General features: G+C 48.6%; 1 protein-coding gene across 5 annotated transcripts in view; it reads left to right on the top strand.

The window, feature by feature from the left end:
• Positions 1–20,819, top strand: part of UBASH3B (ubiquitin associated and SH3 domain containing B) — a 139,291-nt gene that overhangs the window by 41,204 nt on the left and 77,268 nt on the right. The window lies entirely within an intron of this gene.

The following is a 20,819-nucleotide window of genomic DNA, read 5'->3' on the forward strand; positions in this document are numbered from 1 at the left end:
TGGGGAGATTCAGCTCCCGGTCTGTATGTGTTCAGAGCTCAGAAAAAGCCCCTGTGTTCCACATTTAAACAGAACCATCTTGGTTCGTCACAAAAAAGAACATCAGTGCTGTGGGTGATTATTTCTGTTTTATATTAAAAATTAATTCCCAGCCCCCAACATGGTAACCCTGTCCAGCCCAGGGCCCGCACTAATTTGCATGGTGTGTGATTCTCCATCTGCTTTGAATTTCTTGGCTTCTTTGTCGGAGGGCATTCACAAGTCTGTTGGGAGGGTCTGAGGACAGTATTGATTTTTTTTTTTTTTTATCCCAAAGAAACAAAAAGCCAGTGGGAAACATTCTGATTGGTCTTTTTATTGTGCGCTGTAGCCTGAAATCCCCCAGAGTAATTCACACGAGGTGCAAAGAGTAAAACGTTCCAGTGTAAAAGGCAATGGGAGAAATGACCTAGTGTGGAAATAGTAAAATGAGGTCTTACAAACGGGAGTGAGGCACTTGCAGTGGCAAGGTCTACTGGTCGCCCGCTGGGATGGGAGCCTGTGCAAGCTGCTTTTTGGGTAACACTCACAGTTTCCGACGTCTGTGGGCTTTGCACAAGAAGTGTGTTCTTCCCTCGGACAGTCCTCTCAGGTCCCTGAGCTATGCAGAGGGGAGAGGTTTACCCAAAGGCATGGGGTGCATCTCCACGCACCGCTGGGGCACCCACTCGCCAGCCCGCTGCTTCTCACAAGGAGCTAAGGGTCTTCAGGGCAGAAGGGATGGAGGGCTGAGAATAGGACCAAATTCTTTCCTTTTGACTTTCCCCTGGAGGTGTCCCTGCCTCCATCTCAAAACCTGTCCTGGCAGCTTTTGCCCACAGCAAACCACCTCCCCAGAACTCCCAGGACACAAGTTGGCCTCATAAGGGAGGCCATCTTGTGCTGCCATTCAGCAGCTTCCTGTTTTTAACCTTGATGCCCAGTGGAGACTACAGTCTCTGTGAGGACAGAAGCTGCATCTCCTTTTGTTCTAACATGTGGCTTGCAGATACTATAGTGTATGCTGAGCGGAGGGGTCAGCAAACACCCCGTGAGGAGAAGTGGAGCTTGTTCCCTAGAAAATGGAATTATTTGCTATTATAATGAATCCAAGCACAACACATGGATGTGCAAGGAAACCTTTCATCCAAGCACTAACGACCTCAGTGCAGAGAGAGATGGAAGAGTCTAAAATTAAGATCTGTTGAAAGTACTTTTAAAAAGAAGAGAATATTATCACATAAAATAAAATCTAGGACTTTATCCCCCAAAGGCATGAAGACTCCTTGCCTTCAGCATTCAAGGTCAGATTAAAGACTTCAGAGAAACCCAAGCTGCAGAAGATTCTAGAAGCCAAACAGGTGTTTGGGGTTTGGGGGGAAGAGAGAAAACATTAGGAGGAAGAGCCTTCAGATTTTAACTCAGGAAAAACGTATATTCTCATTACTCTCCTTTGGAGCATATTAACGCAATTGAAGGAGGGGAATTGCTATAAAACTTAACCGTTGACCCTGATTTTTGCATTCATTCATCATTCATTTGTTCATTTACTCCTTTAAAAAGCTCACACACTCCCTGAGGACGAGTGTTGTGTCTGGTTCATGTTCGGAATGTCTTCCTCATCCTCCTTTTCCTGACCTTGGCCCAGAGCCGGTACTTACAAATGGTTGAGTTGGGTTGGTTGCAGACATGCCACATACTTCTTTGAAATTTGTTCTTTCTACTTTTCAAAAAACAATTATCAAATGATGCTTATACTTTTGAAAACAAACATAGAAATATGCCTGAGAGTCCTAGACTACATTTTGAAACTTAGGACACAGGAAGTGACTGACTCGGGTTTTAAGAGAATAAGACTTGGACGTGGTTTAGGGGTTGATGGAAAAGCCATTTTTCTGGGGCAGAAGAGACCTTAACGATGGCACAGGCCCTGACAGGTACACTGTAGAAACCTGGCATCCTTGGCATGTGCCCTCCTGGCTTCAGAGTGGTGGTTCCTCCCTATCTTCGTGGACAAGAAGATCTCTCGGCCTGGGGGCCACCGTCCCCTACAGGCCAACAGTCATAGCCTCCAGAATGACCCACTTGGACTCAGAAACCAGTCCGCCTTGCTCAAAGAGCCTGCAGCTTAAGGTCCCATAGAGACCAAAGCAAAGTTTCGCCAACGGCGGCAAGTGCTTCGTAGGCTGTGTAAACTCGAGAGGGACCAGAGCTGGATGACCTTTTACACAGGGGCTGAGTCCTTGCCGTGCGGAGCCTGAAACCTGAGGGTTGAACATTCTAATCTGGCCAAATATGGAGCCTCTGAATCACAATCTTCTGGTGTCTTCCTTTGAGAGAGTGGCTGGAAGAAGTTCACAGTTTTCAGCTTTGAAAACTTCTGCTCTTTACCTTGGTGGAAGATTGCCTTGTGACCTTGTGAAAGGTCAGGCTGGTGGGTCTGAGAATAGTTTCCATGGGGACCTGAGCAGAGGCGGGGAGGAGGCTTTGGTTGCAGCTGATGCCAGGAGCATTGCCCAGTTCTGAGGCTGGTGCCTGATTTTCGGAGGCCATCTTCCCCAGAGGGGTTATGGACTGATGACTCTGAAAACGGTTTTTTAAATTGTTTGTTTTTATTATTTTTTTTAAAGATTTTATTTATTTATTTGACAGAGACAGCCAGCAAGAGAGGGAACACAAGCAGGGGGAGTGGGAGAGGAAGAAGCAGGCTCCCAGCGGAGGAGCCTGATGTGGGGCTCGATCCCAGGACTCCGGGATCACGCCCTGAGCCAAAGGCAGACGCTTAAGGACTGAGCCACCCAGGCGCCCCTGTTTGTTTGTTTTTAAATAGAGAGCTTTATTCCAGGGCTTCTTTAAGGGCTACACTTTCTAGAGGTGGCAGCAAATAGAAACAATCAGCCCTCTTTTGTTTTATTTTGGAGGTTAGGAGAAAGGAAAAGTCATCCAGATGAAAGATCGATGGTTAAAGAAGGATTTATGTTGGGGCTCCAAACCTAGTTACTTCCATAGTGGGAGGGAACAGGTACTCACCTGGCCCATGATGTGTTTGGCCGTATCCCTGGCCCTGTGGGGAGAGGAACTGTTCCTATGGACACAGGCTACCCTGCTAGCTGCCAGCCCAATTCATGAATCCCAAAGGGAAGTGGCTTTGAGGTTGCAGCTGGCTTAACCTAAAGTCCTCTTCACTACTGACAGTCAATCCAAGAACCCACAGCCCACTGCCCGAGGGCCAGTGACCTCCCTTTCCTTTGTGTGCCATGGTAATTTCTCAGGGAAACTGTAGAAGCAAGGCCTGCTTTCCAGTCCTAACGAAAATGGACTCTTTTCCAAAGAGCTAACACCCTGAATGTGCTTGAGCCCCTGGGCTTCCTCACCAACCCAGTGGGGCATCCCCAGCTCCAAATACCTCATGTGGTTAGTTAACGGGGAGGCCGAGCAGCCTCGTGAGTGGGTGAGGTGAGAAAGAACACAAGTGCACAGGGGTTCTTTCTGACCTTCCCATCCTTACCACTCAGCTTTGTCAGAGGGCTTCGTACTCCCCTTGCTCTGCCTTCGGTCCTCAGCGGCCGATACCCCCCCTTGTGTGAGGGAAGCAGTTAACTAGCCGGAATCCTGTGATCCTGGGTATGGCGTCAGTCTCCACAAGTCACCCCGAGGCACTGGTGCACACATTTAGCCTGCCTGGGTCTGGACCTCAGGCCCCCAAATGTCATAGTGGTCCTTCCTGAGGAGGCCAAATGTTCATCGTGAAGGAAAAAGATAAAAACGTCCCTCCTTATTTGTCAAAAGCTCTAGTTCTTAATGCCACTCCCAGATTCAGATCTAGGGCTTGGGACTTTAGAAAGTGTGGGTTGTTTGAAGGAATCCATCCATCCCCTTCTGAACAAAGTTGAAAAAATGGATTTGAGAACCTTCTCCTCAGCTACACCCTTTTGGTAACTTCTGTAGTCTCTGTACTCAAAGGCATTCAAAGGTCTTGTTTGCACATCTGGCTGGCTGTGGGAAAGTTCCTCCCATAAAGGTCTGGAGAAATGGCTTTGTTGCCAACAACTTGTGTTGTTAAGCTAGAGCGTACATTTTGCATTTTACTCTGGTACCCTGGATACAAGCTTCCCTTGGGAATGACTGATCCTCCGGAGTGTGTTGAGGGGGAGGGGCTAGTTTGGGGAGAGCCTTCAAAATAACGAGTTTTAGGCTGCTTGCTCTCCTGATGCTGGAATTTAAAAGGAGTGGCGTTCTTTCAGAAGAACTATGTAGATGGATGGTTCTAGAAATCCTTGGCTAAAGGGAGTCCCAAAAATCATGTATGTAGACAAAAATAACTTACGGCTTGGTTCATACACTGGAAAGGGATGATACGATGGAGAATTTCAGCTGCACCTCCCCTTAGATTGTCCAAGTATACCACCCAGAAGTGGGCACCATTCCAGGTAAAAGAATATGGTTTGTCTCCATTTAAATCTATCTGAATCTAGCAGGGCCGATGGGTGATATCCTTCAATGATGACTTGGGTCCCAAATCCTGTCAGCCTTGTTTGTCATTAGTCCAAAGTGAAATGAGTAAGAAGAATACTGGTAGAAAGTTTCCAGACGATCTTCCTCAGGAAAACAGTGCCTTTAATTCTGTGATTGTACCCTGCCTATATTTTTGTGTATGTTAAAACATCCTTTCTTTTATGAACTAATGGTGATAATTGGTGTTGGGGATTTTAGAATAAGTTAATTGAGAAAATTAAAAGTTAACTCCATCCAATCCATCTTCATCCCACTGGCCTCTGCTCTCAAAGCGCATTAGTCCAACAATATCTGGGGCCAACTGCTCTACCCACTGTTCTTGTCAGCCACCAGGCAGATAAGCCTTTTCTGCTCCCTACCCTGGGAGAAGACTCGCCTCTGCAGGCTTTTCCAATCCTTTCTTGCCCCTGCTGAGGAGTAGTAAACTTCGGCTAGCCCATGCCTTCTCTGCTTGATGCTTTCATTCCTTCTCTCAGTGAAACCATCTAGAAACCCCTTGCAAGAGAGCTAATTTGCATCTTCCTCCTCTGGGCTGCCCAAGTGCCTTGCCCTCACCTTTGTTGTAACCCTTACCGTGATAAAAGATAAATATTATTTGAATGAACCTCTTCCTCAGTAAGCTATGTGCTCCCTGATAGTTCCTTTTTTTTAAATTTCTGTGTATAATGCCTGATAAATATGTATTTGTTGAATGAATAAGCACTCTGAATCTCAGGTTGCAGTTAAAGCTTATTGTCTCCTTTGTCTCCCTCAGTAGAAATAAAGAGCTAATCTCCCATGTCATAATTCTTATGATGTGGAATGACTATAGCGGATTCCCTCTTTGGCCATCTCTTCTCCTGGCATAAAAGAATACTAGTAGAGAAGTCCTGGGACCAGGAATCTGAAACCCTGGGCTCTCTCTAGTTCTAGTCTCTGGACCCTTGCAAGACTCTGTCCTCTCTGCAAAGGAAAAGGATTGGGAGCGATCTCAAAGGTTCTCACGTTTCTTAACATCCTCTAGAGGACAGAGGGCCTCAGATGTGAGACATAGGGCTCTTCTCCAGGAATGCCATTAAATAATTTTAAATGTCATTTTACTTTGATTTTTGGTAAGCTAGATGTTCCTTCTTCGAACAAATTTTGTCGCCAGTTTTATTCACTTGCATACCTCAAAGGGCCCACACAGGTTTTAGCATCAGAACATCTCTTAAGTTTGATGTTTGAGTCCTGGCTTTATATTCCAGGAGCCATGTGATGCAGGGTAAGTCCCCACTCTGGGCTTGAATGAGCAGAATGGGCTTGAATGAGCAGAATGTGTGTAATCATCCCTCTGTCATAGTTGTTGGGCATGAAAGGAGCAGATGTGTGTAACACGTCTAGCATGGTGCCTGGAGTGTCAGTGTTCAACACATGGTCCTTTCCCATCACCGTCCGGAATGCAGGGAGCATCTCATGACCGCCCGAGAACCAGCCAAATGAACCATGAGAAGCTCATTCATCCTTGAAACTTCACCTTCCTGTCCCCATCCCCACCTTTGTATCTACTTTGTCAAAAGTAGTCTCTTTGTAGAAGGGATTTCAGAAAGCAAGCGATTCCAACACCTGTCCCGTGGGAAGAATTGGGTAATAACGGAATTGCAGGAGTAAAGGTTTGGGGGCAGAACTGGGATTTCATCACTTACAGGTCAGCCTCAGTGGAGCCACCAAGCGTGTTGCCTGGGAAGTGAGCTTTAACTTCAGTAAATCAGAAGGGGAAGGGGAACATGTGTGGGTGTTGGAGGGATTAGAGAGTCAGTACATGTGTGTCCTACTTTGATCCCTTATTAAAGACCATGAAAATATCCCCAGCAGCTGATGGTTAACTTGCTCCAGGTGTGGGCCTATGATCAGCAGGAATGTTTTAAATCATCAAGCACCTGACGTCTTCGGTAGACTTGTCTAGTCCAAGGCTTTTGCAAGTGGGGGACTTGAGTCCCCACCCAGTTCTTTCTGCTAGAGACTGGGGAGAGAATATCACCACATCTCAGAAGCTGGGGCTCTAAGCCACTTTTCTGTCTGTGTTCATTCATTCTCCTGGGATTGAACGTGCATTCTCAGTCATGGATTTAAGCTAATGGAGAATAAATGGCCACCCTGGCCTTCCGGCTCCCCTCCATAGGAGGAAGCTGAGACCAACGGAAGTAAATTGAGAAGACACAGGTAAAGGAGGTTGAGGGAAGGCGCTCAGGCACAGGAGGAAGAACAAGTCTGGGAATGTGCTGGGAGTTGAGGCGGGGCCACGATTATCGCACAGGCTTATTGCATGGCCAGCACGCTGCTGTCCTCTGCATATATGATGTCGCTGCTAGGCAGGTCCGGCCCCCTCCCATTTTGCAAGGAGAAGGCCCAGAGACCTTTAAGGCCCTCCCCGATGTCCCACATCTGAAAAGTAGTAGAGCCAGAAGCGCACTTCTTGTCCAGCTGGTCGCAGCGTCCCTACCCGTCGTGATCTGGAGCTGCTGACTCAGGGAAGTGGGAAAGGAAAGGGGCCAACACCGAAGTGTCGTGGGGGTGGAGGTCGCCCCAGAAGGGCATCATGGGGAGAGCTGTGGCCTACGGGAGCCCATGCCGCCTACCACCTCGCTAGAGTTTTTGTGTTCTTGTTCCACAGAGAGAGGAAGCCCAGGTTATAGGCTTTGGGAGGTGGAGAAGGGAAGTGTTGGAGAGGTCCTAGGAATAGTTAAGCATACATCTTGGGTTTTCTGGAACAATCTTAATGTTCAAATCATGCCTTTCATTGACAGGCCCTTGGCACTTGTTTCAGAAAATAAGGTCACTGTAAAATCATGGGGCTAGGGAGTGCGGGAGCCCTGTCGCTTGAGGACTGTTGGAAGCAAGACTCAGTGAAAGAAAAGTGAGCGCTCCTGATTTGTGCCTCTGTATCCAGGCAGGATCCCCTCAGGCAATTCCCCCGAAGGGATCCCCATCCCTCCTCTTCAAAAATCTCTGGCAAGGAAGCTTCTCAGCCTTGCTGTTCCAGGCTCCAAAAATCTCTGCAGCAGACATCTTTTTTTTTTTCTTTTCTTTTTTTTTCTGTTGGTGGTGGGGGACCCCATCCTCTGCCTCAGTCCTGGGATTCTTCATCTTTTTTGTGTTTTAGTACTTAGGGAAAAGAGAGGCAATAGCATCTCATGCAAAAATCCAACTTCTTCCTTTTTCCTTTCCTTACTATCCCGCTAGGTGGGTCCCATCCGAAGTCATCAATGACGGGATGCCCCCCGGAGTCCCAGGCAGTCTCACAGGATGCAGGCAGGGTGGAGCTGAGCTCAGGCCAGGATGTGGAATTATTGAGCAGGTCTGAGTGGTGGGCAAGGACGGCTGGGCGCTGGCAACCCTCAAGTGCCTTTCGGGGACACATACCAGGAATCCATATGTCTGTGATTCTCTTGAGCATGATCCAGGGTCCTCCCGCCTGGCCTTGGCCTCATCACTACCTCATTCTACGTACTGGGCACAGATGCACTGTAGGCAAAGAGTGGAGGTTTCCTGACAGCCCTAATCTCCTGTGGTTAAGTTTAGGGAAATACCCTACTTTCCTGAGGCCTTTCTTCTTCCACCTCTAAAATGGGGATACTCCATCTGTCGCTGATGTCCACACATGCCCCCTCACCAGGATGCTGCGAGGACAAGTGAGTAAAAGTGAAGAATTCCAAGGCTAAAAATCGCCCTGGGTTCATTTTGTCCATTCTTTACCTCTAGCCAAGTTCTCTGCACAACAATACCCAGACCAGACAAAAAAATGTGCCAGGGCACAAAGACCACCTAGGAGGAAGAACCCACAGCTTCCCCTTGGCTTGAAGCCAAGCTGGAAGTTGTCATGCCAGCTTTTTTTTTTTTTTTTTTTTTGCTGCATTGCTGTTCATCGTCAAGTGATTCAGGCCATTTGGGGGAAAAACAACAACTTCTCTCAGAATGAGGAGTGATTTGCGGCATCTGTTATTTCCTTTTTACCTGAATCTGTTCTTCTCTGATACCAAGAGCAAGTGCCAAAGTCAGCAGTAGAACTCAGCTGCGTACATTTTGAAGGCCCTGGAAGATAAATTTCTGTGCACCGTAGGAATGCCGACTGTACAGAAACCAGATGGCTGAGTTGTCCTCAAGGTCCCGTCGAGGCTGGTGGCTGAGCTAAAGGTCTAGGGTGAGGAGGTAGGAGGTTAGTTAACTTTTCTGAGGAGCTGCCTTGGCAGATACGTGCCCACGTGGACCTGGACGTTTCCTCCGGGGAGGGCTGGGTCCCACGAGATGGGGTTCCCATGCCTCCTTCCGTCGTGCCCCTGGTGATGGTTTGGCACTGCCAGGATCCCTTGGCCCTAGTCTCTTGCATTCTCTACCTTTGTTGAGCACCGGGAGGGCTCCCAAGGGAGCCTATGGAGTTTCCTGTGCCAGGAAATACCTTGATGAGATCTAAGGGCTGGCGTGCAAGGGGAGGGGTGGATGGGCTTGGCAGCTCCCTCCCCTACCTATGGTGGTAAAAACAACAACAACAACATGCAAAGGAAACCCGTGGAACACAGAAAGCTCTAGTAGCCTTAAGCACAGCTGCTTCAAAGCCGTCGTTTGCAGGAGAAATGGGGATTTTGAATGAGCAATGGTGAGCCCCAGACAGATGACCGGACGTTCACCTTCCTGCACTAAAATGCCCACTTTCTGGGCCTCCATAACCAGAATCGAGAAGTTGTGATGTGCCAACCTCTCAGCCTTCCTTTGTCCTCTTATGCCGTGAGACCACACAAAGTAGGTTGGCATCGGTGGTCCTCCTCTCTGGCAGGAATGTTAAGGCTCAGAGTGGGGCTGAGGCTTTCCTTTGGGCACACAGAAGGTAAACCCTAAGAGCAGCACCCCAGGATGAAGGGAGGCCTTGATTTGGGAAGTCAGAGGGCTTGTGCTAGTCTAACGTTGTGGCATTGAACAAATGGGCACAAAAACCTGGATCTCATCCACGCGAGGAGGACGTAGGATCGTTGTAGGCTGTGGTAAAGATCTGTAGATTCAAAAGCCCTTGGAAAGGAACATCTTGTGGAAATGGAAGGTATCGCAGAGCTTTAGCCTCTGGGGAGTGTAAGTTATTCACCCAAGGTGTTATCCTTCTTGTTAGTAAATGTAACCACAGTTGACCCTTGAACAATGCACGTGGGTCTACTTATACCCGGATTCTTTTTCAGTACAGTACTACAGATGTATCTTCTCTTATGCCTCTTAATACCGTTTTCTTTCCTGTAGCTTACTTGATGGTAAGCATGCAGTATAGAATACCCATGACATCCAAAACACGTGTTAATCATAGCACATAAACACAACATGTGTTTGTTATTGGTAAGGCTTCCGGTCCACAGTAAGCTATTAGTAGTTAAGTTTGGGGGGAGTCCAGAGTTACTCGTGCAATTTCCACCACGCGGGGGTCAGTCCCCCAACCCTTGTATTGTTCAAGGGTCAACTGGGGAGACATCTTGCGTTTTCCTGAGAGTCCTGCCCAAGTTCTTGGTACGAGTTTTTCGAGAATCCTAGCATCTTATTTGAGGAACTGTAGAGATTAATTATTCCAGCCTCTTCCAAATCTGGCTACATGTCCGGGTCATAGGGGGAGCTTTAAAATACATGGATTTTCAGAGTACACCTTTGAAGATTCTGATCCGGTAGGTTCTGCTGAACCCGGGAATTTACAATCTGTATTTTTACTGAGCCGCACCAGGAGCCAGATACGTGACCAGCTTGGTGACCTGATCTAATTCCGTTTTGCGTTAAATGCTTGTATCCCGTGTCAGAAGCCATCTCTTGCTAACCAAGAAGATTTTAGGTGGCTCACATAGCTGACCTGCGACTTGGCTGGTCAGACCCTGAAAACAGGATCCAAGGACACTTGCCACCACCCCTGCATTTTTGGGTTGCTCTTTTAAGCTTCCAAGTCCTCGATGGGAGCAGTGGAGTGGCTAAGTCTAGGTCATACGCCTGGGTGTTATCTGGCAGGAAGCTGAAAGAGAGAACGTCGTGCCCCGTCAGCTTCCTGACTGGGCTCCCCTCTCTCTTATATCGGGATGTGCCCTAAGTAAGACAGGTGCTCAGTTGCCAAACAACAGTCGCTCCCTACAGATCTCCCCTCCAGAATCACCAGGTGTTCACCAAGGCTGTGCTTGAACATCTCGATCACTGGGGAGCTGTCCACCTCACAAGGCAATCCATTTTTTTGCGGAGGGGGGGCATATTTGGTGATTAGAAAGTTCTTCACGAATCTGCTTCCCTGAATTGCTACTCATGGGCCTCACGTTCATGTCTTTTCCAAGATCCTAGCTAAACCTATTTATGCAACATTTAAGAAAATCTGAGCTTCCTTTTCTGCCTTTACTTTATTATTATTTTTTTAATGATTTTTTTTTATATTATGTTAGTCACCATACAGTACATCCCCGGTTTCCGATGTAAAGTTCGATGATTCATTAGTTGCGTGTAACACCCAGTGCACCATGCAATACGTGCCCTCCTTACTACCCATCACCGGTCTATCCCATTCCCCCACCCCCCTCCCCTCTGAGGCCCTCAGTTTGTTTCTCATAGTCCATAGTCTCTCATGTTTCATTCCCCCTTCTGATTCCCCCCCCTTTCTTTATCCCTTTCTTCCCTTACCGATCATCCTAGTTCTTATGTTCCATAGATGAGAGAAATCATATGATAATTGTCTTTCTCTGCTTGACTTATTTCACTTAACATTATCTCCTCTAATGTTGTCCATATTGCAGCAAATGTTGAGAATTCGTTCTGATAGCTGAGTAATATTCCATTGTATATATGGACCACAACTTCTTAATCCAGTCATCTGTTGAAGGGCATCTCGGCTCCTTCCACGATTTAGCTATTGTGGACAATGCTGCTATGAACATTGGGGTGCATATGGCCCTTCTCTTCACTANCTTTACTACGTCTGTATCTTTGGGGTAAACACCCAGTAGTGCAATGGCTGGGTCATAGGGTAGTTCAATTTTTAACTTTTTAAGGGACCTCCACACTGTTTTCCAGAGTGACTGTACCGACTTGCATTCCCACCAACAATGTAGGAGGGATCCCCTTTCTCCACATCCTCTCCAACACTTTAATATGTGAAGTGACTGAGAGACCCCTTCCTCTAGGCATTTGGTCCAGAGATAATGTGATACGATGGAGAAAGCACAGGATTGAACCCAGCTTTGTTGATCCCTGGCTGTGCTGCTGCTTTGTGTGTGACTTTGGACAAATTACTTGTGAATCCCCCATTTCCCCATCAGTAAAACTGGAGATTTTAATGGCAGTGGGAATTCACTTTGAATCCTTTACAAGTGTGCTTCCTCCTCCAGCCTTGCTCGCAGGGAAGCGATGCCGGCTTCTGGAGTCCAGCCCGGAGGCGACGCCAGCTGGTGGAGGGAAGGCAGGGTAGGAGAGTGGCTCAGAGCAGAGGTATCAGGCAAACCTGAGTCTGAGTATAGATCCCCCCCCCACACGATGTGCACAACCTTGGACAAAGGACTTAGCTTGTCCTTTGCTCATCTGTAAAGTGGGTATAATAATTGTAGCTACATGATAGAATTCTGAAGATGAAAAGAGAGAAATGCCACAAGTTTGTGTGGTGCTTGGGACATCAGTAACACTCAAGAAAGGTTCTTTCTCATCGCCAATTGGCAGTTGGGGGTGTGCCGTTTGCATCCGGAAGGGCTCTGCACTTCTGCCACAGAGGGAGGGGGCTGCCTCTTTAGGAACAGTCATGGCACTGCTGGCAGTGTCTGTTGGGAAGGAGATGGGGCCATGAGCCGCTTTATTCTTCCGCAAAGGCTGTCCAGAAAGTGTGTGGTTTCGTAGACCCCCGTGGCTGATGTCGTGTCAGCTGAGCTCTTGTCTTTAGAGCCCTTTACCCCATCTGTCACTAGAAGGGGCAGCAGAGCTTGCTGGAGAAAGCCCGCTCAGGAAGCCCACAATGATAACGGCCCCTGCTCTTCTCTGTCTACTTGCCCTGCCCCCCCCCAGAGCACACACGTGGACACACAACCCCTTTTTTGCTCTCTCCCAAAACAGGGACTAATTAAACCACCCAAATCCAAACATCCAGCAGAAGTTTATGCTTGAGTCTCAGAACACAACATATGGCACCCGAGTCAGTGCCAGGTTCTGCAAACACAGAGCCCGGTCTGCAGCCTCCACCATGGACCCCCAGCCGGGGGGACCGGGGGTGGGGGGGAACCATTTGCGACAGAGACAGCACCCCCCCCCACCACCACCAAAGACCAGGATCGTGGAGTTCAACCCCTTGAATTTGGAGTCAAAACTACTATTTTCTTCTCTTTTGGAAATGCACCAAGGATGGAAGAGATCAAAGGCTTGTCTTCCCTCCATTGGCCACACGGGCACTCACCTTTCTGCATTGGGTTTGGAGACGGGGAGACCATGCAGAGAGGACTCGGAGGTGGGATTTTCCGAGGCTGTCACAGGGGCCCTCTGTAGAGACAGAGAAGCTGTGTGGTGGGGAGTCCCTCCTTCCCGCCTGCTTGAACTTCCCCTAGCACGGCTGAGAACCTAATGCTATCAGTCTGGCAAGACCAAGCCAGCAGCTCAGGACCGGGCTGCACTTAGGACCAGCCCAATCTCACGGACTTGCCTTCTGGCCACCTCTTGGCCAGACCCTGGATGCCTCCACGTGGCGAGACCCCGGTCCCCTGGGTCTCCTAAGTTCCAGAATAATCTTTACAGCCATACTCCCTAGAGTCTTAGCCTACAATGGGGAGGTCCAGAGACAGGGAGCTTCTCTCTTCCTCTTCCTTGTAAGGCCTACCTTCCAAATCCTCATTGTCTTCCTCCAGAGCCTCCATACCCTGGACTGTCCCACTGTCAAGTGGGACTGTTGGGTCCCCCTCCCTCCGCACCCCTAGAAAAGTGACTGTACCCTGTAGTCCAACAAGAGAATCCCATGAGAACCTAGAGGACCTATGGCAGGCAGCGTAAGAGCTGTCTTGGCAGGAGCGGAGGTGGGGTAGGGATGAGGTGCCCTCGCCCCCAGCCAGGCCGTCTGAACCCTGTGGCCTCCACCACATGTGTTAGGTGTGGCCGTGGCTACAGCTCCGTAGAGGGCGAAGCACTACAAACAGCAAAGGCATTTAGAAATGTCAGTTGCCCTTGGGGGCTGGGGGCTTGGCGGTTATAATTAGCTTCTCTAGTGCTCTTGCGTTCGCAGAGGGGGAAACAGCCCCTTGGAGACTGTATATTTTCCACTGCCCCACCCCGTTGATGTCACCGCAGGTGCCTTCTGGCTGACCCCAAGATTTCTCGTGGTTCTCAGGAACTGCTATGACTGTTGGTGGCAGTTCTGTAACTCAGAGAAGTCACAGGGGGCCTGGTCAACCACCAGCAAATGATTTCCTGTTCCTTCCCCTCCTGCCCACCAACAGCCCAGCCCCCACAAGCTGTTGGGTGAGAATGAACTCGACTGCAAGAGGATTTCTCACCTGGGTCCTCAGCCTCTCCAAGAAAGTACATGCATGCTGACCGAGTCAGATGTTTAAAATACAGTTTCGATGGAGCTGCTTTCCTCGTTCCCAAACGACCTAACAAAGCCCTAGAGCCTCATTGCTGGCAGATGGCTGGGACCTTAGTGCCTGGTGTCACGGGTCAGTGCCGGGTGGGCTGGTGAAAGGAGCGACTCTGGAGTCCGACGGATTTGTTTGAATCCCACCTCTGCCGCCTTCGAACCTATGACTTTAGGCACGTTATTTAACCTTTGGGCACCAGCTTCCTGATCTGTAAAATGGGATAGTTCAGTGGCCTCTGAAGATCGTTGTGAGAATTAAATAAGATCTGTATAAAAGCAAATAACAACATCCCCCTCAGACCCCTGGTGATAGTCCTTTCTCATTACTAGTAATAGGGCACCTGGGGGGCTCAGTCGGTTAAGCGTCTGCCTCTGGCTCAGGTCATGATCCCCGGGTCCTGGGATCAAGTCCCCCATCGGGCTTTGTGCTCAGCGGGAAGCCTGCTTCTCCCTCTTACCCTGCTTGTGTGCTCTCTCTCTCTCTTTCTGTCAAAAAAAAAATCTTTAAAAAAAGTAATTACTAGTAATAACATGGAATAAAAATCTTTTTGGCTAGAGCCGATAAAGGGATAAGAGAGGGTGGAGGTTAAAAGCTCATTTGTGGAGTATGGGTCTTTTGTGGAGGGAAGGATAAGGTTTGATGTCAGGATTTGTGTCAGATCGGAGTAGAAGGAAGACGGTCCCACCATATCATCTTGCTACTCCGACACAAATCTGAGTGACTTGTGCAATAGAAATTAAAAATAACACTTTTTTTGAGCATTTACCATGCGCCAGCCACCGTTCTAAGAATCTTGCACGTACTGATTATCTTAATCTTCATTATAGCCCAAGGTGGTGGGTGTTATTCTAATTGTCCATTTTACAAATGGATTAAGGCATTGAGGTTAAAAGTAACTGCCCAAGGGGTTCCTGGCTGGTTCTTGATCTTGGGGTTGTGGCTTCGAGCCCCACCACGTTGGGTGTAGAGATTACTTTTAAGAAAAATAAGATCTTTAAAAAAGAGTAACTGCCTAAGACCATGCAGCTAATAATTGGGAGAGACAGAAAGTCAGTTCCTCTCTCTGAGCTTCATTTTCCTCATCAGGGGCTTGGTTTAGATATGTACTCATGTCAAAGTTCTAGGTCTGTGCTAAGTTGACCCGGGAAACCTTCTGGAGTATGTAGGAATTTCAGAGTTGCTTTAGTGATGTTAGTGATGGAAAAGAAACCATTCAGGAAGCTTTAAATGACCTGCAAGTCTTTAAAAGGATAATATTCCTTCTTCCTTCTCCTCAAAGTCAGTCTCTGAGAGGGAAAGACCTGTGGCATGCAGTAAACCGGCCATCCGTCCCATCCTAGAAGCCAGCGAGTCTCGGCAGAGGCAGGAACGGTCAGGCTTAGCAGCTGGGAAGATCACTGTAGCTGTTTCTCTTCTTGCAAAACCTAAAGCATTGAGAACAGATTCTTAAGAGTAAAACTTATCGAAGCATTATCTGCACTGGCTCTTTCCACTTCCTGCCCTCCTCTTCTCTCCTCCACTTCTTGCCCTCCGGCTTCCCGCCCTCCCTCCTGCCCAAACAGCTCCTGTCAAACTCCCCGCTGGCCTGGGCATTATCCCATCCAGGGGACAAGCCTCCATCCATCCCCTTTGTGTCTGCCCGCAGCGCTTGACGCCCATGACCCCTCCTTCCTTCCTGACACCTGCTGCAGAGCCCCGGGCTGTCGAGAGTGTCTTCTGTCTTCATGGCCCTGCCCCATTAGCTGCTTTTGCTCTGAACCCCGTGTAGATTTGGGAGGGCCCCGCCAGCTGAGACATGCACCTCTCCTCTTCCGTCTCATGCAGACTCAGGGCTTCGAACATCAGCCCCTCCATGATGTCCCCAGCCCAGACCCCTCTTGTGTTTTCTATCCTTAGGACGTCAAAGAGGCACATTGGTCATGACTCTGCCCATGGTTTTCTCCTCTCCAGGTGTGGTAGCCCCTTTCCTCCAGATGTTCCAGCCCAGCACTTTGGGGGTTCCCTCAATGCCTCACTTTCTTCATGTGCCCACCCTCGGCAACGTAAGCCTGTCGGCCTCACTGCCCCCACACAGGGTCAAACCACTCTCCTCTTCTGTTTGCATTATCACAACTGCCTCCAGACTGCTCTCCCTGTCTTTATTTCTGCTTTCCTGGCCATCTAGCCTCAGAATAAGCAGAGATCCTTCTAAAATGTAGGATAGATTGTACTACTCCACCGCTCAAAATGCCCCCAAAGTTTTCTCTGTCACTGTCAAAGTAAAATCTGAAGTCTGCAAGTCCCTACGGGGTGTGTCCCCTTGCTACCTGTGAATCTTCTCTCCCGTTCAACAGAAGCCCCTCGTTCTGCTTGTCGTTGCTTGAATGCACTAAACAGGCTGCTGCTTCGGGCCTCTTATGCTCTCTGGTCTCTCTGCCAGGAAAGCTCTCCACATAGATGGCCACGTGGTTCACTTCCTCCCGGATTGATCTGGGATTTTCTTTGACCCCTCTGTATGGAATTCCCTCCCATCTTTCCCTACTTATTGTCGTCCGAAATACTTGCTATAAGATGCACGCATGGATATATTTCTTATTGTCCGTCCTCTCTCCAGCAGTAGAGACTGCTCGAGGGTCAAGATTTCTGTAGTTTTGTTGCCTCCTGTATCCCCAGGGCCAGAACGATGCCTGGCACAAGGTAGATGTTCAGTTAATACTTGTTAAACGAATAAATGACATTACAACATCCTAATGACCAGCCATGCTCTTTACGGGATTCTGTTCACACAGAGTAAGCGAGTCTTCCACAAAACTGTTGGGATAAGAGTGGGAACATGGTGCGTGGGAGGGCCCCCGGGCCTTTTTGGCCCTAAATTCCTTTTCCGTGGGACTGTATCTGGCATGCCAAGGTGGCAGCTCTGGCTCTGAGCTTACCTAAAGGTTGTCAGGACGAACTTGGCTGTGAATTCGATGTCTCTCAAGATGACTTCCCTGCAAGGATCCTTGTGGGAACACCATCCCTTTAAAAGTCCTTAATCCAGACTGCCTGTTCTGCAGACATTCTCAGATGCATTATTTAAAGTTATTTCCAGTGGTGCGTGGGTGGGAGGTGGGAGCTACATTTGTTACTTAGTGGTTTTGAAAAGCCTTCCAGGATCTCTTTCACTTTTAACCCTTCTTTTTGAAGTCACCTAACATGACCCCTTAGACGCTGCAGTTCATCCACAAAACTCTTGGCGCACCTCGTCTGCACGTCCGTCCCACAGCGGGGGAGATCCAGAAACAAGCCCTGCCCCTTCCTGGGGGATGTCTTGTAGGAGACTGAGGTTTCTTTCCCTTGAGGAGGCAAAGCATGATATTCACAGAGGATGCTTTCCATTGAATGAATCAGTTGCATGGACCTTTAATAATTAGGAAAAAGTTTTACGTCTGTGGTAGCGTGTAGTAGTCCTGATACTTCTGCAGAACAGAAACATTGCGTTTATTTGCACGGTTTTTCATAATCCTCTGCAACCCTTCCCACCTTCTATTTCATTTGATGTTCACTCACCAAGCTTCCTGTAGCAGACAAGTTGTATCCACATTTCACAGATGAAAGCGGAGGCGGGGGGGAAGGTAGTGGTTTGCTCACGGCTGCTCTTGGTTGGTGGCCTAGGGGGCTCCAGGTCCCAGGACTTCTGCTCTTCCCTTCCTGGCTGTGCAGGCTTTTCCTTCTATCAGGCCTCCCCTCAGTGTGGATAGGTGTCCCCCTGGGATATGACCACCCATATCACTTATCTGGGCCATGAGGCCACAAACACTTGATGATTGCCTTCTCCCGTAGGAGTCCATTTGTAACTTGTAGCTCCTGCCAGGTTCTGAGACAGAGGGGTGATGTCTCTGTGTATCGGGGGACTATTCTCTCACTCTGAGAATGCTTAGAAGCAGGAGGAACCATCTATACATCCACAGAGAGCTGTCCTCCCCAAATGCATGGGTTCCCTAAGCTCCAACTCAGCAGAGAGTTGGACTTCTTTGCTAGACCTCCGTTGTGAAGTCATGCCCCTTAGAAATCCTCCCCTTGTAAGTCGGGCAGCTCTAGGGGGCTCCCTCTGAGCATAATACCTGGGATCTCTCCCTAGACTTAGAGCAACGCCAACCGCTGTGCAGTATTTTAGGATCGTGTCTATGCTTCGGAAGCACCCATGGGGTCTTTGAAAATACAGATGCCTGGACGCTTCCTCTGGAGATTCTAATTCAGTAGGTTTGAGAAGGATCCAGAAATCTATAATTTAAGAGGAAAAACAAAAAACAAAAAACCTTGGCGATCCTGACAATTAATGAGGCTTGGAAACCACTGTTTAGATTACAAAGGCCTTTTGTATATAATATTTCATTTGTTCCTCACAACACATGAGGAAGCCGTTAACCTCTTTTGCAGATGTGGCTCAAATACTGTAAATGACTTGTTGGGAGCCTCTCCGTTAGGGAATGGTGGGGCCCAGCCCGTAGCCCAAGGCCTTTGTCTCCAATCCCGCGTCTCCTTCCACTGGACTCCCCCGCGGGAGACTCATTGCCCCATCACTCCATTACCCTGGGGGCGCCGTCTTCTCCGCGTTCTCTGCTCACCAGCAGTCTCGCTCACTAGATCCAACTCTTCTTCCCTGAGGCCAGCTCTGAGCAGGCTTGCAGGAGACCGTGGAAGTGCAGGCCCCAGAGGAAGCCTTCTGGGGCTTCTACCACGTGCCTTATCTGGGCCATGAGGCAACAGTGGTGGACGAGCATCAGCGGCGGACAGGCCAGCCTCAGCCTGAAGGAGGTGCACCGTCAGCAGCTGAGGGGTGTGGGGGCCGCAGACAGGCCCTCATGCCCAAACAGATCCTGCAGCCCAGTTCCAAGAAAGAATTCTGGAGTGCATACGCAGAAACCACTGACCACTGGCACGGAGAGTTGGTGGTAAATCTTTCCTCTTTCCACGTCCATCGTGTTTGGAGCTACGTCATCATGAAGAAACCTCAGCATCTCAAGATTCCGTACGATGGGAAGGATGCAGGGTGGCCCTGGGGTGGATATGGGAAACTTTGAGGGGGTTTTCTGGTGCTTGTGGATGACTAGATGTCAGCGTGGAAAAGGAACCGAAGAGCTGGGCTCTTTGGTTCCAGCCGGCCCTGTACCATGTGGAGGTCCTGCGGCTGAAAGTCTTATGTTGACTTTGCAGGTCCTCGCCCTGCCCAGATCCCCCGTGTGGCTGCTGTTCTTGGGATTTCAGAAATTAGAACCTAGAGGACCTTTGCCTTAGGAATAGGGGATTGACTTCTAGCCACGTTATTCATTTATTTATTTACAGACATTATGACATTATGGTTAAAAGTAGGCCTCTCGGGAGGGGTGGGAAGGGGAGAGTAGGGCTCTCAAGGCAGATTACCTGGACTCAAAGTCTGGCTGTGCCACTTACTGGCCTTATAATTTATGTTGCTGTGCCTCAGTTTCCTTTTTTTATGTATCATGTTATTTTTTTTTAATTTTTTAATATGTTATGTTAGTCACCATACAGTACATCCTTAGTTTTTGATGTAGTGATCCATGATTCATTGTTTGCGTATAACACCCAGTGCTCCATGAAATATGTACCCTCCTTAATACCCATCACCAGCCTATCCCAACCCCCCACCCCCCTCCCCTCTGAAGCCCTCAGTTTGTTTCCCAGAGTCCATAGTCTCTCGTGGTTCATTCCCCCTTCTGTTTACCCCCCTTCATTCTTCCCTTCCTTCTCCTACCGATCTCCCGGCTATTTCTTATGTTCCATAAATGAGTGAAACCATATGATAATTGTCTTTCTGTGCTTGACTTATTTCACTTAGCATAATCTCCTCCAGTTCCATCCATGTTGCTGCAAATGTTGGGTAATAGTTTTCTGATGGCTGAGTAATATTCCATTGTATATCTGGACCACATCTTCTTAATCCAGTCATCTGTTGAAGGGCATCTTGGCTCCTTCCACAGTTTAGCTATTGTGGTCAGTGCTGCTATGAACATTGGGGTGCGTATGTGCACCTCAGTTTCCTTATCTGTAAGGTCACACTAACACAAGTACCCACCGCCTCGGGTGATAATCTTGAGGATTATGGGATGCTTGGAATGGAAGGAGGCACATGGAGGGGGTCGCCTTGCTAGGGTCTCTGCTGTTCAACAAACATCACATTCTGTGTCACCTGGGTAGCTTAGTCCGTAGAGCATGTGACTCTCGATCACAAAGTGGTAAGTTCGAGCTCCATGGCAGGTATAGAGATTACTTGAAAAAAAAAAATCTTTAAAGAAAATAAAGTGTCAGCAGGAATTGGCTGGGTGGAGGAAAGGGGAAAGGCATTACAGGCGGAGGCAGCAGCCTGAGCAGGGGCACAGAGGCTTGAAAACTTGCTACTTGAGGGAATGATGTGAAGTGGAGAAGGGGAAGCACCAGCAGGAGGTGGGAGGGGTCGGTGATCGCCGTTGTAAGAACCTTAAATGCCAAAGGATTTTGGACTTCATCCGAAGGATGCAGCGAGTCAGTGGTGCATTCGAGTGACATGATCAAGTTTGGATTTTCATAAAATCATTCTGGTTGCTATGAGGAGCATAGAACAATACAAAAGGAAGCAAACCAGTTGGATGACTTGAGTTTCTCACCCTCATTAAATGTGAGCTGAAGGTCACCCACCGTTTCAGAGAGGCCCCAGTACCATCTGTGGCCAGCAGGCGAGGCTATGGAGAATTTCCTTCTCCCTTG

This window comes from Ailuropoda melanoleuca, chromosome 8 (genome assembly GCF_002007445.2).
Source record: "Ailuropoda melanoleuca isolate Jingjing chromosome 8, ASM200744v2, whole genome shotgun sequence".
NCBI lineage: Eukaryota > Metazoa > Chordata > Mammalia > Carnivora > Ursidae > Ailuropoda > Ailuropoda melanoleuca.